Below are 24,649 nucleotides of genomic sequence, written 5' to 3'. Positions count from 1 at the left end.
ATGTTGATTTTTCTGATTCATCCGTCAATTACACAGATTTTATTTCCCAATAATCTTGTGATACAGTCTCTTGTCCTTCATGTATCTACCACAGCAGGAACCATCGAGTGAAAACTGCAGAATTTCAAGGGTTCCTATTATTGGCGATATGGAAACACAATGTATCACCGATATACTGTAGATACTGTCAGGGCCTTGAGCACAAATACATTTGTATTAGGTTGAATGTGAATACAAATCGCGCCCTGACTGATGGCGCCAGGTCAGGGGCGGAAACACCACTGTTGCAGTGAGGGGCAGATGCCAGTACCTGCTTCAGCAGACGCACAGTCCACCAACGTGTATTACAGCGCAGAGACCCTCCAGCTCTCCGCGCTGCAATACACGCCAACAGTCATGAGTGACGCATGGTAGGGACGTCATGAGCGGCCCGTGCTGGCACAGTGAAGTCAGCTGCTGGCCACAGGAGAGGACGTTGTGGGAGTGAAGGAAGATAAGAAGGATATTTTTACTTTTATGTTTTGGAAAACAGAACTGACAATACCAGGTAGGGTCCCAGGATGGGGGTCATTATACCAGGAAGAGTCCAGGATGAGGGTCATTATACCTGGAAGGGGCCCAGGATGGGGGTCATATCAGGAAGAGTCCAGGATGGGGGGTCATTATACAAGGAAAGGTCCAGGTTGGGGGTTATTATACAAGGAAGGGTCCAGGATGGGGGTCATTATACCAGGAAGGGGCCCAGGAGGGGAGTAGCACTATATAGTGTGTGAGGGAAGCTGCACTAGTCCGGCAGTACAACTTGACCCCTGAGATATACCGGAAGATTCGGAGCATGCAGTGGGGTCCTGCAAACTGCTGGGCCGCTCATTTGCGGGCCTTACTGAGAGCAGTGGACCACGGGGCTGAAGCTCAGCACCGTCCAGCAGCTGAAGGAGCTCATCGCGACTGAGCAGTGTTTGTGGAACTGCCGAGAGGACCTCCAGCAGTATCTCCGTGACCAGAAGCCAAAGGTGGCCACTGCAGAAACAGTGACACTTGCCGACATGTACTCCAAGAACAGGACTCCAGAGGCCAAGAAACCTGCTGGCTGGAGAGGGAATAAGACGAACACGGTGTCTGCTGTCCCTGCCCCCAAGCCCAAGGGGGCATCTGCCCATGCTTCACTCTCCACGTTGGTGGGGGAACTCCAACTATGTCACCTCTGCAGACAGCCAGGACACTTCAAAGCCACGTGTCCCCAGTGCCAGAAGGGTCCGTTTCCATCCCAGAAACCGTCCACTGTTTTGTGTGTTGGTGGTGGGAGGTCCATTGACAACTTTTGATTGTCACCATAGGCCATGGCCATGGGACAATGGGACACCGGGGCTGAGATGACCCTTGTGCGGCCTGAGCATGTGTCCCCACAGGTTTTGGTACCGGGGAAACCCTTGCTGTCTCCAGGATTGGAGGCATCGAAAAAGCGCTGCTCGTCGCCATGGTGTATTTGTACTGGGGCGCAAGGAAGCGAGTGCTGGAGGTGGGGGGCACCTTGAATATTTCCACAAGTGCTTTGCTTGGAACGGACTTGGGGTGGCTAGTGTCCCAGTATGTGGCCAGTGAACCTCCAAGGCCTGATCCTCCAGGCAACAACCTAATGTGCACCCCTGTTGATGTCAGGCATTAACATGCCTACTGATGGGGAAGTATGGTGTACATCTCCCCCGCTGTAATAATGCCTCAGAATGTGGCCATCGACACGCTGGAACCATTTGCGCTGTGAGGTGGTCATGGAAGAGAGAGATATTAGGCAGACAGCTGCAGAAGGGGAGCATGCAATTGAGGGCATGGCTCCCAGGTAAGACCTCATTGCAGGGTTCATCCATGTCCGGGATGTCAGAGGGCCAGGTTAGTCAGTCTGGACAGACGACTTGGTCGGAAGTAGAGGAGAAGTAAGCACTACCCGCAGTTGCTGTGCCTCTGGCTGATATCACACTTAGTGGAAACGCCGGGGTCCCTCCAGGGTCCGATGGATTCCACCTTTCGACCAAGTGGCTGCCGGGTCAGACAAAGGCTAGGAGACAGGTCCTCGAAAACTGACAGAAGACGTTGCGGTCTCTATCCAGGCCACGTTCAGGGGTTTCAGGCAGCGTTGGAAACTGACAACAGCCTAATAGCTATCAAGGAGCAGGCGACTCAGCCTCCCTCGGACTCCAAGCAGGCAGTCTGGGACCAAGGGAGGCTGTTCAGGGTGACGGTCCAGCAGGGTCTAGGGATTGACGTTTAGTGGTACCCTATCCGTTCAGGGTGGAGTTGCGGATTGCACATGAGATTCCGATGGCCAGACATCTAGAGATCAATAAGACCAAGGCCAGACTATCCCAGCATTACTTCTGGCCAAGGATGGGGGACGATGTGTGACACGTGTCAGAGGGTAGGGAAGGTGGGACAGCCCCACTGTTAACTCTGCCCATCGTTGAAGAGTCTTTCAGGAAGGTGGCTGTGGATTTGGTGGCCCGATGGCGACTCCAGCAGCTCCAGGAAACGCTACATACTGATTGTAGAAGACTACGCCACCTGGTACCCTGAAACAGTAGCCTTGTCGTCCATTCGAGCTGACACGATGGAACCCGCCCTACTGGAGATTGTCTCCCGAGTGGGTTTTCCCCAGGAAATGCTCACCGACCGGGAGACCCTGTTCATGTCCCAGCTGATGGAGTTCTTCTGTAAGCAGATACAGGTGCAAAATCTGGTGATCAGCCACAGACCAACGGCCTATGCCTGTGCGAACGGTTCAATGGCACCCTAAAGCAGATGCTTAAGATGTTGGTCGACTTCCACGGGTGCGACTTGGAGTGGTACCCCCCACACGTTTTTTGCTTACTGGCAGGTTCCACAGGCCTCGGTGGGGTTCTGCCCCTTTGAGCTCCTGTACAGGCGACTTGTGCAGGGCCCCTGATGAAACAGGTCTGGAAAGGAGACTTAGCCACCCTTGGAGTGTCGGGCTTTGAGTATGTGATGCCCTCCCGTGACAAGATGTAGGCCTTGGTGCAGCTGGTGCACGATAATATGACGTGAGCCCAGAAGCGATGGCACAACTAGAATGCTTGTGAGAGGACCTACCAAGTGGGTCAAATAGTGTGGGTAGTGGCCCCCGTACCACAGGACAAGCTTCAGGCGGCTTGGGAGGGCCCTTATCTAATGCACCATAGCTCAAAGCCGTAACGTACCTGGTCAGCCTGGACCTTGCCTGGGGACGGCGGGAGGCCTTCCATGTGAATATGATGAAGGTACATCATGAGTGTGAGGCCTGTGCAATCCCCCTATGCAACCTACCAGAAGCAGAGACAGACTGGGGTGTCTGGGGCCCACAGGGGGAATGGAATTTAGGGGCCCACCCAACAGTTATCTGCAAATATCTGTCAGTCGTTCCCCCATTATACTGTAACACACAGGCGGCTCCTGCACATCTACTGTGCGCCCCCATAACTGGGATGTATAATTACGGTAGTTTACATTAATGGGATTCTTTGGTTAAAACAAGTTATCACCAATCCATGGGAGAGACAGGATAGGTGATCGCTTAGGTCCGACCATTAGGAACTACACCGATCGGAAGAATGAGGAAGTTTTTCATTGATAGGACACTTATCCCCATTTTAAAATGGAGCGGCAGGTGGGATGTCTGACTCCAGCTCCATTCATTCTCTTTGGGGCTTCCAGAATAAAAAGAAGTGCAGCCACTGAGGGGAAGAATGGATCAGTGGTCAAGTCGGACATGCCACTATCACTTATCCTGTGGAGAGGTGATTATTTTTTTTCACAGGAAAACCCCTGTAATTGCATCTCTGCCGCTGTGTACAAAGTATTTAGTCTTTAATGGAAATAAAGAATCTTCTCCCAATTAATATCAGAGAGAACAAATGACCGCCATACACAACACAATCCCCTATACCAAGACCAATGCTACCACTATGATGGTGGGATATGGTATGCGGGTATCATTTTGTTTATATTAATATTTTACTGATTTTCATGGTGTTCTCTTGTGGGGTGAGTTGTTATTTGTTAATTGATAAATGGCTGTTTTTCCATCTGACATCAGCCCCCACAGTACTGTATTTGCTAATACGCTAATGACATATTGACCTAGCATGTTGAAACAATGAGCCCCTGGAACCTTCTCCCCTGATCTGTGAATGAGGAGGGGGACTTCTATCAGTGAGGTGAGACACAATCTCAGATCTTGTGTGGAACTATGATGTGAACACAGCACCTCAGAGAGAAAGAAGAGTATATGGACTATGTTATCCTCTGTCTGCTGGATTGTTGGACTCTCATCTCCCAGGGCTTTTATCCTGTTACTGAACTGCATTCGGCTTCTGGACTATCTTATCCTTTGTGTGGTGGATTGTAAATGGACCTTTCATATTTTTGCCTAAATAAAGGTCTTGGGATTGTTCACTCTTCTCTTGCTCTGTTGATTGCGTGATATCGGAGAAGGGACCCCGTGACAACTGGTGGCAGTGGTGGGATCAACAGAGAGTAACCTAATGGAGAACCACCCACAGAGTGAATACAGAAAGTGGACTATATCCAGTTTACAGGAGAGAGCCAGAGACCTGGGCCTGAACTACCAGGGACTGACTAAAGAGGCCTTAATTGAACTACTGGTGGGTGTTAGCCAGACCACCTACTCCCATATGTCTGAAGGACAAGAGCAGGAGACGAGACCCCCACCCCAAAAAGCCAGTGAGTGGTGTGGTACGAAGAAGAGATGGTGGTTCTGTGCCCTTGCATCTCTCAGGAGTACAAGGAGGAGGCTGCCAGACGGGCAAAGCGGAGACCAGAAGCGATGGAGATCGAAAGAGGGAGTAATGCAATGTGGACTGTAATCCTCACGATCCGGGAGCCTGTACAGATCACCTGGATAGAATTTAAGCCATTTGATGAGGCTTCTGTAGATGTGGAGTTGTTCTTCAAGGAGCAGTGTGCTGTGATGGAGGTACCCCACCTGCATATAGTGTCAGTGTACAGATAATACAGAGATCACCAGTGAAATTATACACAGGAGCTCTGTATATAGTATATAGTGTACAGGTAATAGAGGGATCGTCAGTGACATTACACACAGGAGCTCTGTATATAGTGTACAGGTAATACAGTGATCACTGGTGACATTATACACAGGAGCTCTGTATATAGTGTCAGTGTACAGATAATACAGAGATCACCAGTGAGATTATACACAGGGGCTCTGTATATAGTGTCAACAAACAGGTAATGCAGTGATCACCAGTGACATTATACACAGGAGCTCTGTATATAGTATATAGTGTACAGGTAATACAGAGATTGTCAGTGACATTATACACAAGAGCTCTGTATATACTGTCAGTGTACAGGCAATACAGTGATCACCAGTGACATTGTAACAAGGTGGCACAGGGTGGTAGTCGTGGGCGAGTTCACTAAGTACTCCAGCACCTTGTGCATGGGAAGACAAGTGAACTCCCAGTCCTGCGTTACAGTCAGTTACCTTCATCACACATTCTCTTCGGATGCAGAGGACCAGATCTCAGGGAACACCACAAGCCACAATTCTGTTACAAGAGTAAAACTCTACAGAACAGTAACACCCGTGACACGGTACAAACAGGGCAATGTTTCCTATCCTTTCCCTGCGGTCTCAATATGTTGCACACCACCAACTCGTATCCTGGTCTTGAACCCCGTATTTCTCCTGGGCACGATTCCACAGAGCCAGTGTCCATCCACACTGCCCATCAAACTAGGGCAACTTTTATCTTCACGACTGGGGAATCCTTTCTCCTTGCTAGGCACACCTCACGCCCTGGGCAAGCCTGCCCGGCCTCTGCTCTAAAGCCTGGAAATCCTCCCAACTGTTCAAATCTGCTGTGCTCATTCTGTCCATGAACTAAAGCACAAAGGCACAAATACATTTATATTACAGTAATAGGACATCAAGAGAACATCACGTTAGAATACAGCACATTACATTAATAAAATGCCAGGAAGCCGCACATTTCACAAGTACTCGGTATTAAAGAGAGAGAAGGCACACCAGGGTCTCCGCCACCTCCTTACACCCCTTCTTCCTAAAATATTGTCATCCTCAACCATGGCAGCACCTGTAAACCGTAAAACAACATGCATAAAACATCCATCAAATGAATACAGTCCTTATTAAACACTACTACTAGGTCACACGTCACCTCGGCTCCACTTGGCAGGAGCCCTGGAATCAAATAGTTCAAGTTTCTTTTAAAGTGAGTCAGACTGACTCCAGTCCTGTGACTCCTAGGGCTAGTCCACATAAGGTACCAAATACCAACAGTTCGGAGGTACCGCATCAGTTCGGGCCCATAGTTCAGTCCTCCTGCGCAGATCTTTCCCCCTCCCTCCTTTGAGCAGATCATGGGCCCTTACATACACGTGGGCAGCTGTGTCAGGGAACAGTTAAAGGTTAAAACAGGTGAAATTTGGGGCAAATACAGGTAAGGTGTAGGGTAAAAATAACACAGTCCTTAAAACCACCGCATACACAGTCCATTGTGATTAACCCTTTCAGGGTTTCAGTCCCGTAATCCAGCAGGGGGTGCACAGCGTGCGCAAAGGAACTTGGAGGAGGGGGAAACAAACAAAAGTCCTTCAACTGTGACCATACGGGTCATCACTGACACCCAGTCCTGATGCCATATAGCGTTCACTGCCCTTTCAGAGACGCAGAAGTCTCATCCCTTCAGCAGGTGCAACCGGCACAACAACATTTTTTCAAAACAGGGCCACATCAGTCTATGCACGGCCGATGGTGAGAGTAGTGAGCCGCATTTGGGCCCTGCACCACAATGTTTATGTGAGCCAAGGATCTGCTGGAGGAGATGTCTCCACTATTTCTCCTACTCCATGCCCCCTCCAGAGGTGGTCCCATGGCTCCCAGAACTTCCGACTCTGTTGGTTCAACTGCGGTCGCCACACTCTGTCCAGGCGCCACTTTCTTCTGTCTAGCTGCATTCGGCCGCACATCGCATCGGGCTGCCCGCGCCTGTTGTTCCCCTGGGCTGGAGACCATCCTGACAGCCACCGCAAATGGCCCCCGAGAACCTTGCTCCTTGATAAAAGACACCCTGTCCCACTCCTGTATGTGACCGTCAGAGCAAATAGACCCGGCATTCACGTAGACTTTCTGCCGGGTCTCAGGCTTGTAGGCGAATCCATATCCCCGGGTAGGATGAAAGTACTTAATGTACCCATGGGTTACCTGGTCTGATATAGCTCCCCCACTGGGGCATTGTATCTCTTGCAAGATGTGGCACTCTCGCCGCTTCTTTTCGTTGATCACACCTAGGATCCACCGGACCTCCTTGGGACAGCGCACTCTGGACTCATCCAGGTGTGCGCCGGAGGAGGCAGCAGGAGTCAGCGAAGATGGCGGGGCCAAGGGAGGGGAGGGGTAGGAGTCGCAGTGACAGTCTGGTCGGACGCAAGTTCCCTACTCGCCGGCGATGTGCCCGGTGATGATCTTTTCACATGACCACGGGAACTGGGAACTACGGTCATGACTACCCCTCTCAGAACAGCCTCCAAGGTCTTTGGGCCGTTTCCGGTTCTGCTGATCTCGCGAGATCCTCGTCCTCGACAGCCTGCTTTTCTGACCATCGAAAAGGGCACCACTCCACCCACTCACTCATCCACCAGGTCCCGAAGCAGAAGCCTTTCTCCGCCCGGGTCACAGATCGCTTCCAATCCTGGTGTCCAATGCCAGCGTGGAAGGGCATGCTTTACTTATGCATGTTGTCAGGCAATGGTGTCTCCTCTCTTGACATGCTGTCTCATCCTTCTGGGCTCCTCCCGTTCGTGGGCAGAGTCACTTCTGGCTGCTCCACCCTTTTCCTCACGCTGAAACTTCTTCGTCCGCACCCATTTCGGGTGGGCATTAATCACAGTGGGATGTGGCATCGGCTCAGGTCACGTCCTCCTTCCTTTTGGCGCCAGTTTTTCTCTTGTATGCCCACGAAATTCGACACCGCCCTCCATTTTCGCGCCACTGACTGTCTCCTTCTCGACAGTGTTTGGCGCCAACTTGGACCACAACTCAGTCACCAGTCCACAAGTCCAGAGAATCTTTTCCACCAGTTCTGTAGCTGCAGGGCTTCTGGATTCGATCCTGCCGACTATGCCAAATGTAACAAGGTGGCACGGTGTGGTAGTCGTGGGCGAGTTCACCAAGCAACTGTCAGTGAGAACCCTGGCACCTTGTACATAGAAAAACAAGTGTAGTTCCAGTCCTGCAGTACAGTCAGTTACCTTCATCACGTTCACGTCGGTTGTAGGGGACCAGATCTCAGGAAACACCACAAGCCACAGTCCTCTTCCAACAGTGAAACTTTACTGAACAGTCACACCCGTGACACGATACAAACAGAGCAACATTTCCTCCTATCATTTCACTGTGGCCTTAGTACATTGCACACCACCAGCTCTTATCCTGGTCCCGAACCCCGAATTTCTCCTGGGGACGATTCCACAGAGCCAGTGTCCGTCCACGCTTCACATTGTAGAGGGAAGGGTCCCGGAAAAAGGGCCCGCCGTGGGTCTGGTCTGTAACTAGGGGTGCTGTCACCCGGGTTCCCAGGGGTTACGGTCCCGAGGGGAATGATTGCAAGCCGAGACCGACAGTCGACCAGGAAACGTGGGGGCGGGTCAAAGAAAGGGGGCGGGGCAACTATAAAACGAGCGGTGGAGACCAGCAGGGGACGCTCGGCGGGGGGGGAGACGAGAGACAGGAGGGAGGAGTCTAAGTGGCGTCCAGGAGCGAGAGTGAGTCAGCACTTTCGACACTGGAGTGACGGGGGCTCACCTGATCAGGGGAAGCGGACGGTGCCGAGCAGCACAAGGACGATATCCAGAGACACCAGCGGCCGCCACCACCTCGCTCCGTACCGCGTCTGCGGCCTGTACAGCGAGACCCGCGGCCGCCAGTGCCCCACTCCGTACGGCAGCTGCGGCCTGTACAGCGAGACCTGCGGCCGCCACTGCTCTGCTCTGTACCGCGACTGCGGCCTGTAAGCTGAGACCCGCGGCCGCCTCTGCCTCGCCTCCCGATGAGGCAACCTTGGCGGTGGGGACCCGGCCCGGGGACTGTATTGTAAGAGAGCATCACAATAGAAGACCGCACATTACATTAATAAAACGCCAGGAAGCCGCACAGGACACAGGTACTCGGTATTAAGGAGAGAGGAGGCACATGAGGGTGCCTGCCACCTCCATACACTATACACAGGACCTCTGCATATAGCATTGTGATAAAACACTCCGGGATCGCCTTTGCTGGGATCAAAGGTCAGGTGCGTTCAGCATGAAACTCAGGCGCAGAGCTGGGATTCGGGTATAACTGACACTGGGTCAGGTTTATTAACGGTGAAAGCAATGCATAAAGAAAAAAACAACAAATCCTTGCCTCTCCGGCACTAACTAAACAAGGTACAACCTAACTACCAACTGGCGGGCTTCTCCCGTTCAGCCAAACCACAGTTGCAGTGGGCACTGCTTCCACTCACGTGTGTCTCTCACACAGACAGGCTCTCTGTGTCCCCAGGCTGAGACACTCACACAACCAGCTGGCATCCTTTTATATCCACCTCCCATTATTCATTAGTAAGCAGGTGCGATACTGACCAGACTAGGCCACATAGGAAAGGAATCTGGGCGAGATATACCTGCCCTCATCCACTATTCCCACATGATTCTCACATATCCCCCCCCTCTGCTCAGACCACTCCGGTCGAGCAATGACACCCGCCAAAAAGTGCACTCGGGACAGGGCATCTGCATTCCCCATCTGTACCCCTGGGCGGTGCTCCACCGTAAAAGTGTAGGCCTGCAGGGCAAGGAACCACCGGGTCACCCGGCTATTCCGTTCCTTGTGCAAGTGCATCCACTTGAGAGGGGCATGGTCAGTGATCAGCCTGAACTTTTGGCCCACCAGGTAATATTTGAGGGCCTCTAGAGCCCACTTAATGGCTAGGCACTCTTTTTCTACGACTGCATACTTTTGCTCATGTTTATTCAGCTTCCTGCTGAGATAGAGGACTGGGTGTTCCACTCCGTCCCTGACTTGTGACAGTACGGCCCCGATACCGGTATCAGAGGCATCCGTTTGTACCACAAACTCGCTGCAGAAGTCCGGAGTCACCCATACGGGTTGAGAGCAAAGTGCCCGTTTTAGGCCATGGAAGGCTTCTTCAGCCGCTAAACTCCATTTAATCAAGACGGAGTCTTTCCCTTTTGTAAGATCCGTCAGGGGGGTAGCGATGGCTGCAAAATTGGGTATGAACCGGCGATAATAGCCGGCGATCCCCAGAAAGGCTTGCACCTGCTTCTTGTTGACAGGTTGCGGCCAGTCCGGAACCGCCTGAATCTTATCGAGCTGGGGTTTAACAACACCCCTCCCAATTACATACCCCAAATACCGGGCTTCTTCTAGCCCGATGTGACATTTCTTGGGGTTCGCGGTTAGACCTGCCTCCCACAGGTCGTCAATCACAGCTTGTACTTTCTGGAGATGAGTCTCCCAGTCCAAGCTGTAAATGACAATGTCATCCAAATAGGCCGAAGCGTACCGCCTATGTGGCCTCAGGACTCGATCCATCAGTCTCTGGAAGGTCGCAGGTGCTCCGTGCAGTCCAAACGGCATATACACATACTGAAATAAACCTTCTGGGGTAGCAAATGCCGTCTTTTCTCTGGCAGCCTCCGACAGAGGGATCTGCCAATACCCCTTTGTTAGGTCTAGGGTCGTTATATACCAGGCTTTTCCTAACCGATCTATTAACTCGTCGACCCGGGGCATAGGGTAGGCATCAAATTTTGAGACTGCATTCAGTTTCCTGAAGTCATTGCAGAACCGGATGGTGCCGTCCGGTTTAGGAATTAACACAATCGGGCTGGACCAAGCACTGTGCGATTCCTCAATGACACCTAACTCTAACATTGCCTTCACTTCTCGGTAAACGGCTTCACGGTGCGCTTCCGGAATTCTGTAGGGTGTCACGTGAACTGTGACACCAGGGTCTGTTACGATGTCATGTTTCATTAGTGTAGTCTGCCCGGGTTTTTCTGAGAAAAACTTTTGGTTGTGAAGTAGAAACTGCCTGACCTCAGTCTTTTGCCGCTCCGAGAGAGTCTCTGTAACCTGTACCTCTGGTACGGTATGCGAGCAGACGGGACGGGCCAGCTCCGCTGACAAGGCAGACCGATCTTTCCAGGGTTTTATCAGATTTACATGATAAACCTGTTCAGGTTTCAGTTTACCTGCCTGGTATACTTTGTAGTTTACTTCACCAATTCTTTCCTTAATCTCAAAAGGGCCCTGCCACTTTGCTAGGAACTTACTGTCCACCGTGGGGACCAGGATCAACACCCTATCTCCGGGTGCAAAAGTACGGATCTTGGCGCCCCTATCATAGATTCTTTTTTGGGCTCCTTGAGCCTGCATCATGTGTTCTTTGATGATAGGCATAACGGCCGCAATACGGTCCTGCATTTGGGATACGTGATCTATCACCGTTTTAAACGGAGTGACCTGACCCTCCCAGGTTTCTTTGGCAACGTCTAACAGTCCGCGAGGATGTCGGGCGTACAATAACTCGAACGGCGAGAATCCCGTGGAAGACTGGGGTACTTCCCTGATAGCAAAAAGCAAATACGGAAGTAAATAGTCCCAGTTCTTCCCATCCTTGTCTATCGCCTTTCTCAGCATCTGCTTCAGAGTTTTATTGAACCGTTCGACCAACCCGTCTGTTTGAGGGTGATACACGGATGTGCGTAACGGTTCGATTTGTAACAACCGGCAGAGCTCCTTCATTACCCTGGACATAAAGGGAGTCCCCTGGTCGGTGAGTATCTGTTTTGGTATACCGACCCGACTAAACACATGCACCAGTTCCTTGGCAATCGTTTTGGTGGCCGTGTTACACAAAGGGATGGCCTCTGGGTAATGAGTGGCATAATCCAAGAGGACCAGGATATATTGGTGTCCACGTGCAGACCGTGGAAGGGGCCCAACTAAATCCATCCCAATCCTCTCAAACGGGACCTCAATAATAGGTAGGGGTACCAAAAGGCTACAGAACCGGGGCTTAGGCGCAGAGGCTTGGCAGTCAGGACAAGACTCACAATATACACGAATATCGTGATGCATGCCGGGCCAAACGAAACAGTGTAATATCTTTTCGGTGGTTTTCTGGACTCCCAAGTGACCTCCCATCACATGTCCGTGGCCAGGTCCAGCACCTGCCACTGGTAGGGTTTTGGCACGACTAATAGTTCCACCGTGTCTTCCCCCTTTTTCTCTATCTGATATAGTAAGTCATTCTCCAGGACCATGTAAGGATATGTCAGCCTAGAGCCAGGTTCTATGGGTACCCCATTTATCACTTTTACATTTGTCCTAGCCTGAGAAAGGGTAGGATCCCTTATTTGCTCACTTTGGAAGTTATCTTTCTGAACTTCCAAATCCGGCAAACGGGGAGGTGGACGGCTGTCGGCCTCCTCCTCTTCCCCAGTCTCCTCCGTATCACCCGCCATGACTGAAAACGGGAACTGCAGGTCATTTCCAGCAGACTCTTCCCCCGAGTCTTCCGGGGAGACCTCTTCCAGGGGTTCGTGACCCACACGCGCCCTGGTAGAAGAATCATGTACACTATTACCCTGGGGTATCAACTGATACTCCCACAACTGCCAGAAGTGGGGAAAATCCCAGCCCAAGATAACATCATGCAATAACGCCGGGACGAGTCCCACTTTATGTTGCACAGACCCATAGGAAGTAGAAATGCATATGACCGTGGTGAGGTACAAACAGGTGTCTCCATGCACACACGTTACAGAAAATGCCACCACATTTTTGCCATCAACAGTTAAATCACACAAGTGTTTTTCCACACCCTTTTGACCGGCATTCACACTCACTACCCGTGCAACCATAGACATGCGTTTTTTAGAGTCTGTGATGTCGCACTGCATGGGTTCAGTAGTGACCGGACAGTTTGCAGCAATGTGTCCCATCTCTTGGCAGTGGAAACACCTAACGGGCCCCTTGCTTAGACCATAGTTCGTTACTCTCGGCCTCGCAGTGCGGGCAGTCCCATATTCCTCCCCCACTGTCTTAGGGATTTTTCCTTCTCCCCTACTCCCTGGAAGAGTCTTACCGGTTCCACGTGGAGATGATGAAGAACGAGGTGGGGTAGCGTCGTCTTGGAGTCCTTCCGCCACAGAGTAACGCTCAACCAGATCCACCAGTTGATCTGCCGTCGTAGGATTTCCATGGCTTACCCACTTCCTCAGGGCTGGCGGTAGAGCTCTCAGGTACTTGTCCATGACTACTCTCTGGATTATCTCTGGCGCTGTCAACACCTCGGGTTGTAGCCACTTCTTCGTCACGTGGATCAGGTCGAACATCTGTGACCGTGGCGGTTTATCCGGCTGATAAGTCCATTGATGTACTCTCTGTGCACAGACAGCGGTCGTCCCTCCCAGCCGGGCCAAGATCTCGGCTTTCAGTTTGTCAAAGTCCTGCGTGGCTTCAGGTTCTAAGTCATAATAAGCCTTTTGGGCTTCACCAGAAAGAAATGGGGCAATCAGGCCGGCCCATCGTGCCTTCGGCCATTTTTCTTGCACCGCCGTCCGTTCAAACGTGGTCAGGTATGCCTCGACGTCATCTTCGGTCGTCATCTTCTGCCAGTACCGACTCACGTGAATCACTCTCGACTCGTCTTCCAGGTTAACCTCAGGTAAGCTTGCCAGGCGCTGCGCCACCTGCTGGAGAAGCGAACGATCGGTAGCAGTCATGTCCACCAACTCCTTCAGCTGGGCCATCATCACCCGATTAGCTTCTTGCTGGACGGCGGTGGACTGTACCAGCGCTTTCACCACGTCCTCCATGCTCATGCTTCCAACGTGATGCCCGCGTTCTCCACCACAATGTGATAAAACACTCCGGGATCGCCTTTGCTGGGGTCAAAGGTCACGTGCGTTCAGCATGAAACTCAGGCGCACAGCCGGGGTCCGGGTATAACTGACACTGGGTCAGGTTTATTAAAGGTGAAAGCAATGCATAAAGAAAAAAAAACATAAAACAAATCCTTGCCTGTCCAGCACTAACTAAACAAGGTACAACCTAACTACCAACTGGCGGGCTTCTCCCATCCAGCCAAACCACAGTTACAGTGGGCACTGCTTTCACTCACGTGTGTCTCTCACACAGACAGGCTCTCTGTGTTCCCAGGCTGAGACACTCACACAACCACCTGGCATCCTTTTATATCCACCTCCCATTATTCATTAGTAACCAGGTGAGATACTGACCAGACTAGGCCACATAGGAAAGGTATCTGGGCGAGATATACCTGCCCTCATCCACTACTCCCACATGATTCTCACAGCATATAGTTTACAGGTAATACATTGATCACCAGTGACATTATAAACAGGAGCTCTGTATATAGTGTCAGTGTACAGGTAATACAGTGATAACCAGTGACATTATACACAGGAGCTCTGTTTATAGGGTCAGTGTACAGGTAATACAGGGATCACCGGTGACATTATACACAGGAGTTCTGTGTATAGTGTCAGTATACAGGTAATACAGTGATCACCGGTGACATTATACACAGGAGCTCTGTATATAGTGTCAGTGTACAGGTAATACAGTGATCACCGGTGACATTATACACAGGAGCTCTGTATATAGTATACAGGTAATACAGTGATAACCAGGAGCTCTGTATATAGTGTCAGTGTACAGGTAATACAGTGATCAACAGTGACATCATACACAAGAGCTCTGTTTATATTGTCAGTATACAGGTAATACAGTGATCACCAGTGACATTATAAACAGGAGCTTTGTATATAGTGTATAGTGTACAGGTAATACAGTGATCACCGGTGACATTATACACAGGGAGCTCTGTACACAGTATATTGTGTATAGTGTGCGTGTACATGTAATACACTGACTCACCAGTGACGTCTGTATTTGAAGTCCTTCATTTTTGCTTTTCTTCTTCAACCAGCACAGACAGCCATCACTTCTTCCAGCCAGTACTCGTCTCTGCAAAAAACACCACACAGTCATCAATAGCTGATTGCTTCCAGAGCACTTTCTCCACTTTTTCCCTGATGTCTACACTACTACTAAGAAAAAAAACGATGTAATGTCACCCGGAACAGTAACAGAACCTCCCTATGTTCCCTCCATGGAAAACAGTTTCCTAACAAGTAAATTATATTACAGTGGTGGGCGGGGCGATGTAGCAGAGCCGTGAGGACGCATCTCGGGAGAGCTCCTATAACCCAGCCAACTATCCTGTGTACAGAGCCTGCTGAGAGCGCTGTACTTGCCTGCGGTGGGGTCTCCCGGGCTCCTGACAGCTTCCAGCTCCCCGGGAGGTGCGTTGAGCGACTTCAGTGAGGCGGCCCCGCAGCTGTTCCGGCGGATGAGTGAGGCCTGTGGTGGACGGCGGCGGCCATGTTCTCCAGTGTCTCCTGCTAAGAGATGGACGTCATTTGTCGGGTCCCGCTCCTGAGGGGACCGGCGGGCAGACTCAGCAATTCTTGGAGGTACTTGCAGGGGAAGCGTGGTGTGAGCTCTGAGAAGTGAGCCCCACGCTCCCCTGGTCACCATAAGCTAGCCCACGGCTCCCGCTTGTCCAGAGGTCTGTACACTCAGACTGCGCCCCCCCCTGCAGGCACTGCAATACACCCTGTGCTGCGGGGCCTGGGTGACGACCTCAGGCTGGTCACAACTCAGCACTTCATCCTGCGACCCTATACTGAGCTCACTGCACTCCTCTTTATTACCAAGCCTAAATGAGCATATATATATATTCTAGATTAACACTATTGCTGCTGGAGTCGGAGGGAAAAATGGACTTTGTGGGCACACGTTTATTCAGCTTGCCATTTTGCATCACTGTTCAATATGAATCGTTCAGGTGGGTCGGGGATGGCTGACAAACTGAAAGAATTTGCAAGAACTGATCCGTCCGACAGTGCACAATCTCTCAGGCATAATTCATCACATGCTAAAGCTACAGATCAGCGCAAAAACCACGCTTCTAATAGTGAGGGAGGTGGGGACCAGGATGATCTGACTCTTAGGTAAGCATCCGAGCAGTTAATGCAGGCCATATCTTTAACTAGAGCATCCCTGACTGAAAAGATAGAGGATGTGCATTCTGAGGAGGGGCGCCTCCGGCAGGATATGCAAACCATGAGGGGGCGCATTACAGAAGTATTAAGTTTAACAACACAGCAATTTCAATCTTCCCCGATTTCTCTATGGAACTCCAAAAGCAACGGGCACAGGCTCGGTCTGGCCTGGCGGGGTACCGGGCAGATGCATGGTGAGCCCCGGGGGTCGCTGGGGGCCCTTTAAAAATGCTGCTCGTTTAAGTGCATGGGCCCTTTAAAAGTGCGTCCCATGATTTGAATGGACGCGCGCGTGCACATACCATAGCGCACGGCGGTGCGGGCCTAGTGTACCCCTATCTGAGGCGCTGAGGTGGCATCGGGCGACCCCCTTGCTGGCTCTGGCTCCGGCTCTCTCTGATGACTCATGCAGCCCCAGGACCTTGCCGCGTGAGTCGTGACATCAGCGCAACAGCACTGTTCTTGATGGCTGCTTTACGGCTGCCAGCGTATGAGACGAGGACGCCGCCGAGCTCTGCTCTCCCTGCTGCTGCTCCCGCTCCTACTCTGCTCCGGACCGGTGAGTAGAGTCTAGAGAGTGGGTGATGGGTGGTCTGTGTCCCTGGAGAGGAGGGGGAGCAAAGGGTCTCCATGGAAGAGGCCAGAGGGGTCTGGAGGAGGAAGAGGAGGGAAGAGGGGTCCAGATGAGGCCAGAGGGGTCCGAAGGAGGAAGAGGAGACCAGAAAGGTCCGGAGGAGAAAGAGGAGACCAGAGGGGAAGAGGAGGAAGAGGAGGCAAGAGGGGTCTGGAGGAGGCCAGAGGGGTCCGGAGGAGAAAGAGGAGGCCAGAGGGGTCCGGAGGAGAAAGAGGAGGCCAGAGGGGTCCGGGGGAGGCCAGAGGGGTCCAGAGGAGAAAGAGGAGGCCAGAGGGGTCCAGAGGAGGAAGAGGAGGCCAGAGGGAACCGGAGGAGGAAGAGGAGGCCAGAGGGGTCTGGAGGAGGAAGAGGAGAGAAGAGGGGTCTGGAAATGGAAGAGGAGGCCAGAGGGGTCCGGAGGAGGAAGAGGCCTGTGCTGTGTATATCATGTGGGGCTGTGCTGTATACCATGGTGCTGTATACCATGTGGTGCTGTCCTATATACCATGTGGGCCTGTGCTTTATACCATGTGGACCTGTGCTTTATACCATGTGGGGCTGTGCTGTATACCATGGCGCAGTGCTATATACCAATGGGGGGCTGTGCTGTATACCAATGGGTGGCTGTGCTGAATACCATGTGATGCTGTGATATATACCATGTGGGGCTGTGCTTTATACCATGTGGGCCTGTGCTTTATACCATGTGGGGCTGTGCTGTATACCATGGCGCAGTGCTATATACCAATGGGGGCTGTGCTGTATACCAATGGGGGGCTGTGCTGAATACCATGTGATGCTGTGATATATACCATGTGGGGCTGTGCTGTATACCAATGGGGGGGCTGTGCTGTATACCAATGGGGGGCTGTGCTGTATACCAATGGGAGCTGTGCTGTATACCATGTGATGCTGTGCTATATACCATGTAGGCCTGTGCTTTATACCATGTGGGCCTGTGCTGTATACCATGGTGCTGTGCTGTATACCAATGGGGGCTGTGCTGTATACCAATGGGGGCTGTGCTGTATACCAATGGGGGGCTGTGCTGTATACCATGGTGCTGTGCTGTATACCATGTGGGGCTGTGCTATATACCATGTGGGACTGTATTATACCATGTTGTATACCATGGGGGGTACATTATATTCTATAGGGGAGGCTGTGTTATATAATATGGGAGGCTACATTATATTCTATGGGGATGTGGGCTGTATTATATTCTATTCAGGGCTACATTATATTCTATGGGGGGGCTGTATTATCTTTATTATATTCTATGGTGGTGATCGCATCATACTCTATGAAGGAGCTACATTATACTATATGAGGAGGCTACATTGTATTCTACGGGGGGCTGCATTATATTTTATGGGGGGCTAGATTATATTTTAGGGGGGCTTTATTATACTTTATGAGGGGGCTACATTATATTCTATTGGGGCTGCATTATACTATATGAGGAGGGCTACATTGTATTCTATGGAGGGGCTACTTTACACTATATAAGGGTCTGCCATATATTCTATGTAGGGGCTGCATTATACTATATGAGGGGGGCTGCATTATATTCTATGGGGGTTACATTGTATTCTGTTGGGTGGCTACATTATGCTCTAAGGGGTGGCTGCATTATACTATAAGAGGGGGGCTGCATTATATTCTATGGGGGTTACATTATATTGTATGGCAGGGCTGCATTATACTCTGTGGGGTGGCTGCATTATGCTCTATGGGGTAGCTGCATTATATTATGTGGGCTGCATTATACTGTATTGAGGACTATGGGGAATACATTTGTCATGATGACAAGTCCTGTGTGACGCGACCAGCAGACCGGTAACTGGAACAACAAGACGCGGCACGTGATACTGTCCTGTGTGACACGGCCCGCAGGCCGGTAACTAAAACAACAAGACACGAGGAAAGGGGAAACAGTTACAATGGTGGGCCCTGCGATAGGGAAAGGGGACGTGGAGACCTCCTGCACTCCCCTGAGTCAGTGTCCCTAACGCTCCTAACGTTCCCTATGGTGGTTCCGCACCGGGCGCCGATCAGAAACCTGTCGCCCTAGCACACCCTACACCTATCCCTTGCTAGGGAGCTGGGTGGCGCAGGCACTGGCCCCACCGCTGTACTAATGCACACTAAGGAAAAACACAAACATGGAAACACCACTTAGCTTTACTCTGTTGCTCTTGCTCCTGGCAACAGAGCCCACCACGAGAATGCAGTTCTCCTCCTGAATAGCTGCCACCAAGCTCTGTCAGAGCTAAAAGGAAATCCCCTATGAATCCTTCCATACCAGGGCTAAGACAGTGCTGCAAGGAACGCTCTTCAGCTCCTTCCTCCACGATGGATGGTTGAAATGAACACTATCACCAACACTGATTGCAACACCTGTGACTCTTTTATAGCAGAGCCAGAGCAATCACACTTACATTATAATCATGTGCACTAACTAAAGAAACCAGAGTGCAATGACGCTCACCACCACCGGGGGCAAACTTAGAACAAAAGACACCACAGTGCAATAATCCTAATGGCCACCGGGGGCAGAAACCAAACTTAAGCACAGCTTAAGAAAAAAAAGGTTACCTGTGCTTTTTATCAGTCATGATCCAGCATGGATCATGACATTATACTATATGAAGTATTATGAGGTGCATTATACTATGGGATGTGAATTGTACTACATGGATGACTGGCGGTGTATTATACTATATGGAGCACTATGAGGAGTGTATTAAACTATATGGAGGACTGAGCAGTGTATTTTAATATATGAAGGACTGAGGAGTGTATTATACTATAAGGAGGACTATGGGGCAGATTATATTATATGAAGGACTATGGGGTGTAAACTGTAGATGTGCTGCTGATAACATGATACTGTATGGGGACAGACTGATCCATTAGTGATTGTTCTGTTCCCATCATTCTTTCTCAGACGGTGGAAAGAGGCCGGGAAACAAGTGTTGAACGTCTTCAATATTGTCGATCACACTGATTTAGCGGCCTGAACTCAGCGCATGTAAATACAATCGAAATGCTTCTGTGTGATGTGCAATATGTCAGCATTTGGGGCCCCACTTTGCCTAAAACCGGCCCTGCTCATACACATGACATGATGAAGCATCACAGATAACAATCTCTGCCAGGGCCTCCTATATAAGGTACACACACCACACTCTTATATGGCCTAATATGTCATATGAGGCCTGTATACCGAGAGTACAGACCGCACTATCATCCTCCTGTATGCCGTACATAGGCAGAGAGTGCGGTCTGTACGATATATAGGAGGCTGAGAGTGCGGTCTGTACGATATATAGGAGGCTGAGAGTGCGGTCTGTACGATATATAGGAGGCTGAGAGTGCTGTCTGTACGATATATAGGAGGCTGAGAGTGCGGTCTGCATGATATATATGAGGCTGAGAGTGCGGTCTGTACGATATATATGAGGCTGAGAGTGCGGTCTGTACGATATATAGGAGGCTGAGAGTGCGGTCTGTACGATATATATTGGAGGCTGAGAGTGCGGTCTGTAGGATATATATGAGGCTGAGAGTGCGGTCTGTACGATATATATGAGGCTGAGAGTGCGGTCTGTACGATATATAGGAGGCTGAGAGTGCGGTCTGAACGATATATAGGAGGCTGAGAGTGCGGTCTGTACGATATATAGGAGGCTGAGAGTGCGGTCTGCATGATATATATGAGGCTGAGAGTGCGGTCTGTACGATATATATGAGGCTGAGAGTGCGGTCTGTACGATATATAGGAGGCTGAGAGTGCGGTCTGTACGATATATATTGGAGGCTGAGAGTGCGGTCTGTAGGATATATAGGAGGCTGAGAGTGCGGTCTGTACGATATATAGGAGGCAGAGTGCGGTCTGTACGATATATAGGAGGCTGAGAGTGCGGTCTGTACGATATATAGGAGGCTGAGAGTGCGGTCTGAACGATATATAGGAGGCTGAGAGTGCGGTCTGTACGATATATAGGAGGCTGAGAGTGCGGTCTGTATGATATATAGGAGGCTGAGAGTGCGGTCTGTACGATATATAGGAGGCTGAGAGTGCGGTCTGTACGATATATAGGAGGCTGAGAGTGCGGTCTGTACGATATATAGGAGGCTGAGAGTGCGGTCTGTACGATATATAGGAGGCTGAGAGTGCGGTCTGTACGATATATAGGAGGCTGAGAGTGCGGTCTGTGCGATATATAGGAGGCTGAGAGTGCGGCCTGTACGATATATAGGAGGCTGAGAGTGCGGTCTGTGCGATATATAGGAGGCTGAGAGTGCGGTCTGTACGATATATAGGAGGCTGAGAGTGCGGTCTGTGCGATATATAGGAGGCTGAGAGTGCGGCCTGTACGATATATAGGAGGCTGAGAGTGCGGTCTGTATGATATATAGGAGGCTGAGAGTGCGGTCTGTACGATATATAGGAGGCTGAGAGTGCGGTCTGTACGATATATAGGAGGCTGAGAGTGCGGTCTGTACGATATATAGGAGGCTGAGAGTGCGGTCTGTACGATATATAGGAGGCTGAGAGTGCGGTCTGTACGACATATAGGAGGCTGAGAGTGCGGTCTGTACGATATATAGGAGGCTGAGAGTGCGGTCTGTACGATATATAGGAGGCTGAGAGTGCGGTCTGTACGATATATAGGAGGCTGAGAGTGTGGTCTGTACGATATATAGGAGGCTGAGAGTGTGGCCTGTACGATATATAGGAGGCTGAGAGTGCGGTCTGTACGATATATATGAGGCTGAGAGTGCGGTCTGTACGGTATATAGGAGGCTGAGAGTGCGGTCTGTACGATATATAGAGGGCTGAGAGTGCGGTCTGCACGATATATAGGAGGCTGAGAGTGTGGTCTGTACGATATATAGGAGGCTGAGAGTGTGGCCTGTACGATATATAGGAGGCTGAGAGTGCGGTCTGTACGATATATATGAGGCTGAGAGTGTGGCCTGTACGATATATAGGAGGCTGAGAGCGCGGTCTGTACGATATTTAGGAGGCTGAGAGTGCGGTCTGTACGATATATAGGAGGCTGAGAGTGCGGTCTGTACGGTATATAGGAGGCTGAGAGCGCGGTCTGTACGATATATAGGAGGCTGAGAGCGCGGCCTGTACGATATATAGGAGGCTGAGAGCGCGGCCTGTACGATATATAGGAGGCTGAGAGCGCGGTCTGTACGGTATATAGGAGGCTGAGAGTGCGGTCTGTACGATATATAGGAGGCTGAGAGTGCGGTCTGTACGATATATAGAGGGCTGCGAGTGCGGTCTGCACGATATATAGGAGGGTGAGAGCGCGGTCTGTACGATATATAGGAGGGTGAGAGCGTTCTCTTTTGCACACTGTACAGCTTGCTAAATGGCATGTTTTAGTGGGATAGCCCAAAAAATGAACACGTAATAAAACAGTTTATGGTAGCCATAGGGTGGGCCCCTAGAGTCAGTTCCCCTGGTGGGCCCCTAGAGTCAGTTCCCCTGGTGGGCCCCTAGAGTCAGTTCCCCTGGTGGGCCCCTAGAGTCAATTCCCCTGGTGGGCCCCTAGACACCCCAGTCCGACCCTGAAAGGGCACAATTCATGGACATTAAAAAGCAGCTCAGAGAAAAGAACATCTTCTATTCAATGCTATTTCCAGCTCGTCTCCGCATTGTCCATGAGGGCTCTTCCATGTTCTTTACGGATCCGGCGGAGGCAGCTGAGGGGTTATGCTCTCACACTGGATCTCGTGGAAATAAGTCCTGATATGTTTGCAGCAAATTGAGATTTATCTGAAGAATTGTAGAATTGGAGCTAATTCCACTGGCGTTCGACTTAACCACCATACCGGACCCCGTTTCCAGTGAGGGTATCCCCATGTTTGATCTGCGGCAGGAGAGCAGGACTTTGCTCCTTTATTTTTGAACTCCTTGTTGTTCTCTTTTTCTTGTTAGTTCTGTTTGTTGTGGTTTTTATGGATATCGCTGCCAAGCATCTCTGTGTGTTGCCTGTAAACTCCACTCGCGTGATACGGCGTCTCACACCTAGATGAGGTGACAAGGGTTCTGAATTTGTCTGTATGACCTGGAATGTGAGGGGTCTTGGGAGAATTAAGCGTCATTGCCCTCACGTCGTAGCTCTGATCGAGACGCACCTCACCAGGGTTTCAGCCCGACATGTACAGAAGCCATGGTTACAGTGGTCTATTCAAGGATTTCCTACTAGCTACTCGAGGGGGGTTTCATTGTGGATACACCGGGATGTGAGATGGGAGGTCAGGGAGGCTCAAAGAGACCCGGAAGACCGCTTTGCTCCAAGACATACGTCATACTATGTATATACAATCTCCCCCCCAGCCAATATGTCAATCCTTCAGATGGCAAGGTGCTTTGCTCTAACTTATGCTGATGCACACATTACATGTATGGGGGATTTTAATCTTGTGATTGATGACTGTCTCGATAGACTGGATAGCGAGATTTCCGGAGGGACCTCTTCTTTACCCTCATCTCCCTCTTCACTGGTGTTGTTTATGGAGGATAGTGGTCGGCTGGATCTGTGGAGGATGATGCGCCACTCCGGGGTAAAGGAATACACCTGTCACTCGTCTACTATACGTACTCTATCCCGTATAGACCATATATTTGGTTCCAGTAGCTTAGCGATGTGGGTGGTTGACATAGAACACGGTAACAAAGGAATTTCAGATCATAGTCCGATCATACTTAGACTTAATTTTGGCCGATCAAAACACAATACTTTTTGGAAACTAAATCCATTTTGGCTGAGATTGATAGGCTCTAATGACGGAACGATAGACCAAGACCAATTAGATTGTTTCATCTCGTCTCACCCTGAACCACAGGATACTAATCTGTTTTGGGACGCCCTTAAGGCGTATTTGAGAGGATGTTTGTCCTCTACGATCTCTTATATTAAACAGGTGACCTCAATGGAAGATGATGAGATGGAACAACGACAAGCAGCATATCCATCTAACCAGACTAATGGGAAGAGAGTGGTACGGCTGACGTCCCATAGGCTATATACTCAGCACATGGACACCAAGTCTAAGCGCAAATTATTTTTTACTCGGCAATCCTATTTTGAACCAGGGAATCGGGCAGGTAAATTCTTGGCTTTCCTAGTGCGTCAGCATAACACATCTAACACCATACTCCAGATGCGGACATCGGATAGTTCAGTGGTGACCTCAACTGAAGATATACTTCACTGTTTTTATGAGTATTATACAACATTCTATAGTTCAGCGAGTGGTCCTGATACTCCACAATGCCTGAATTATCTATCAGACATAGAATTCCCCACACTGGATGCTGCCAGCGGACTTTTTTAGACGCTGATTTTACTATAGAGGAAATTAAAAATGCTATGATGGCTATGGTCCCTGGAGCAGATGGGTTCCCTGTTGAAATGTATAGAAAATATCAAGATATTCTGGCACCACTTCTTCTAAAAGTATTCCAAAGGATTTGGAGGGGGGACCGCTTACCTGACTCCTTTTATGAAGCAAACATTATCATACTCAAGAAAGAAGGGAAGGACCCCCCTTGAGTGTGGATCTTATCGCCCCATATCACTGGTAAATGTAGACCATAACATTTTCACTAAGATGCTGGCCACAAGATGAAACTCAGTAATATTAGATCTTATACACCCAGACCAGACGGGCGTTATGCCCGGTAAGAGCGCCTCTATAAATATCAGGAGGGTCCAGTCAGTGGTTCAATATAGCGCCCTGGTACCGGATAATAATTGGGCCCTGGCGTCACTGGACGCAGCTGAA

At 50.3% G+C, this 24,649-nt stretch overlaps 1 protein-coding gene across 1 annotated transcript in view; it reads right to left on the bottom strand.

Annotated features, from left to right (window-relative positions):
• Positions 1–14,980: 14,980 nt before the first annotated feature.
• PDE2A (phosphodiesterase 2A) overlaps positions 14,981–24,649 on the bottom strand; it is an 806,220-nt gene continuing 796,551 nt past the window's right edge. Inside the window, exon 32 of the transcript XR_012220656.1 lies at positions 14,981–15,118. The gene's annotated coding sequence lies outside the window, so the exon portion shown is untranslated. The remainder of the gene's footprint in view (positions 15,119–24,649) is intronic.

Source organism: Dendrobates tinctorius, unplaced genomic scaffold, assembly GCF_039654945.1.
Source record: "Dendrobates tinctorius isolate UK_male_01 unplaced genomic scaffold, ASM3965494v1 ptg000157l, whole genome shotgun sequence".
Lineage (NCBI taxonomy): Eukaryota > Metazoa > Chordata > Amphibia > Anura > Dendrobatidae > Dendrobates > Dendrobates tinctorius.
This window is presented reverse-complemented; position numbering and strand designations above follow the sequence as displayed.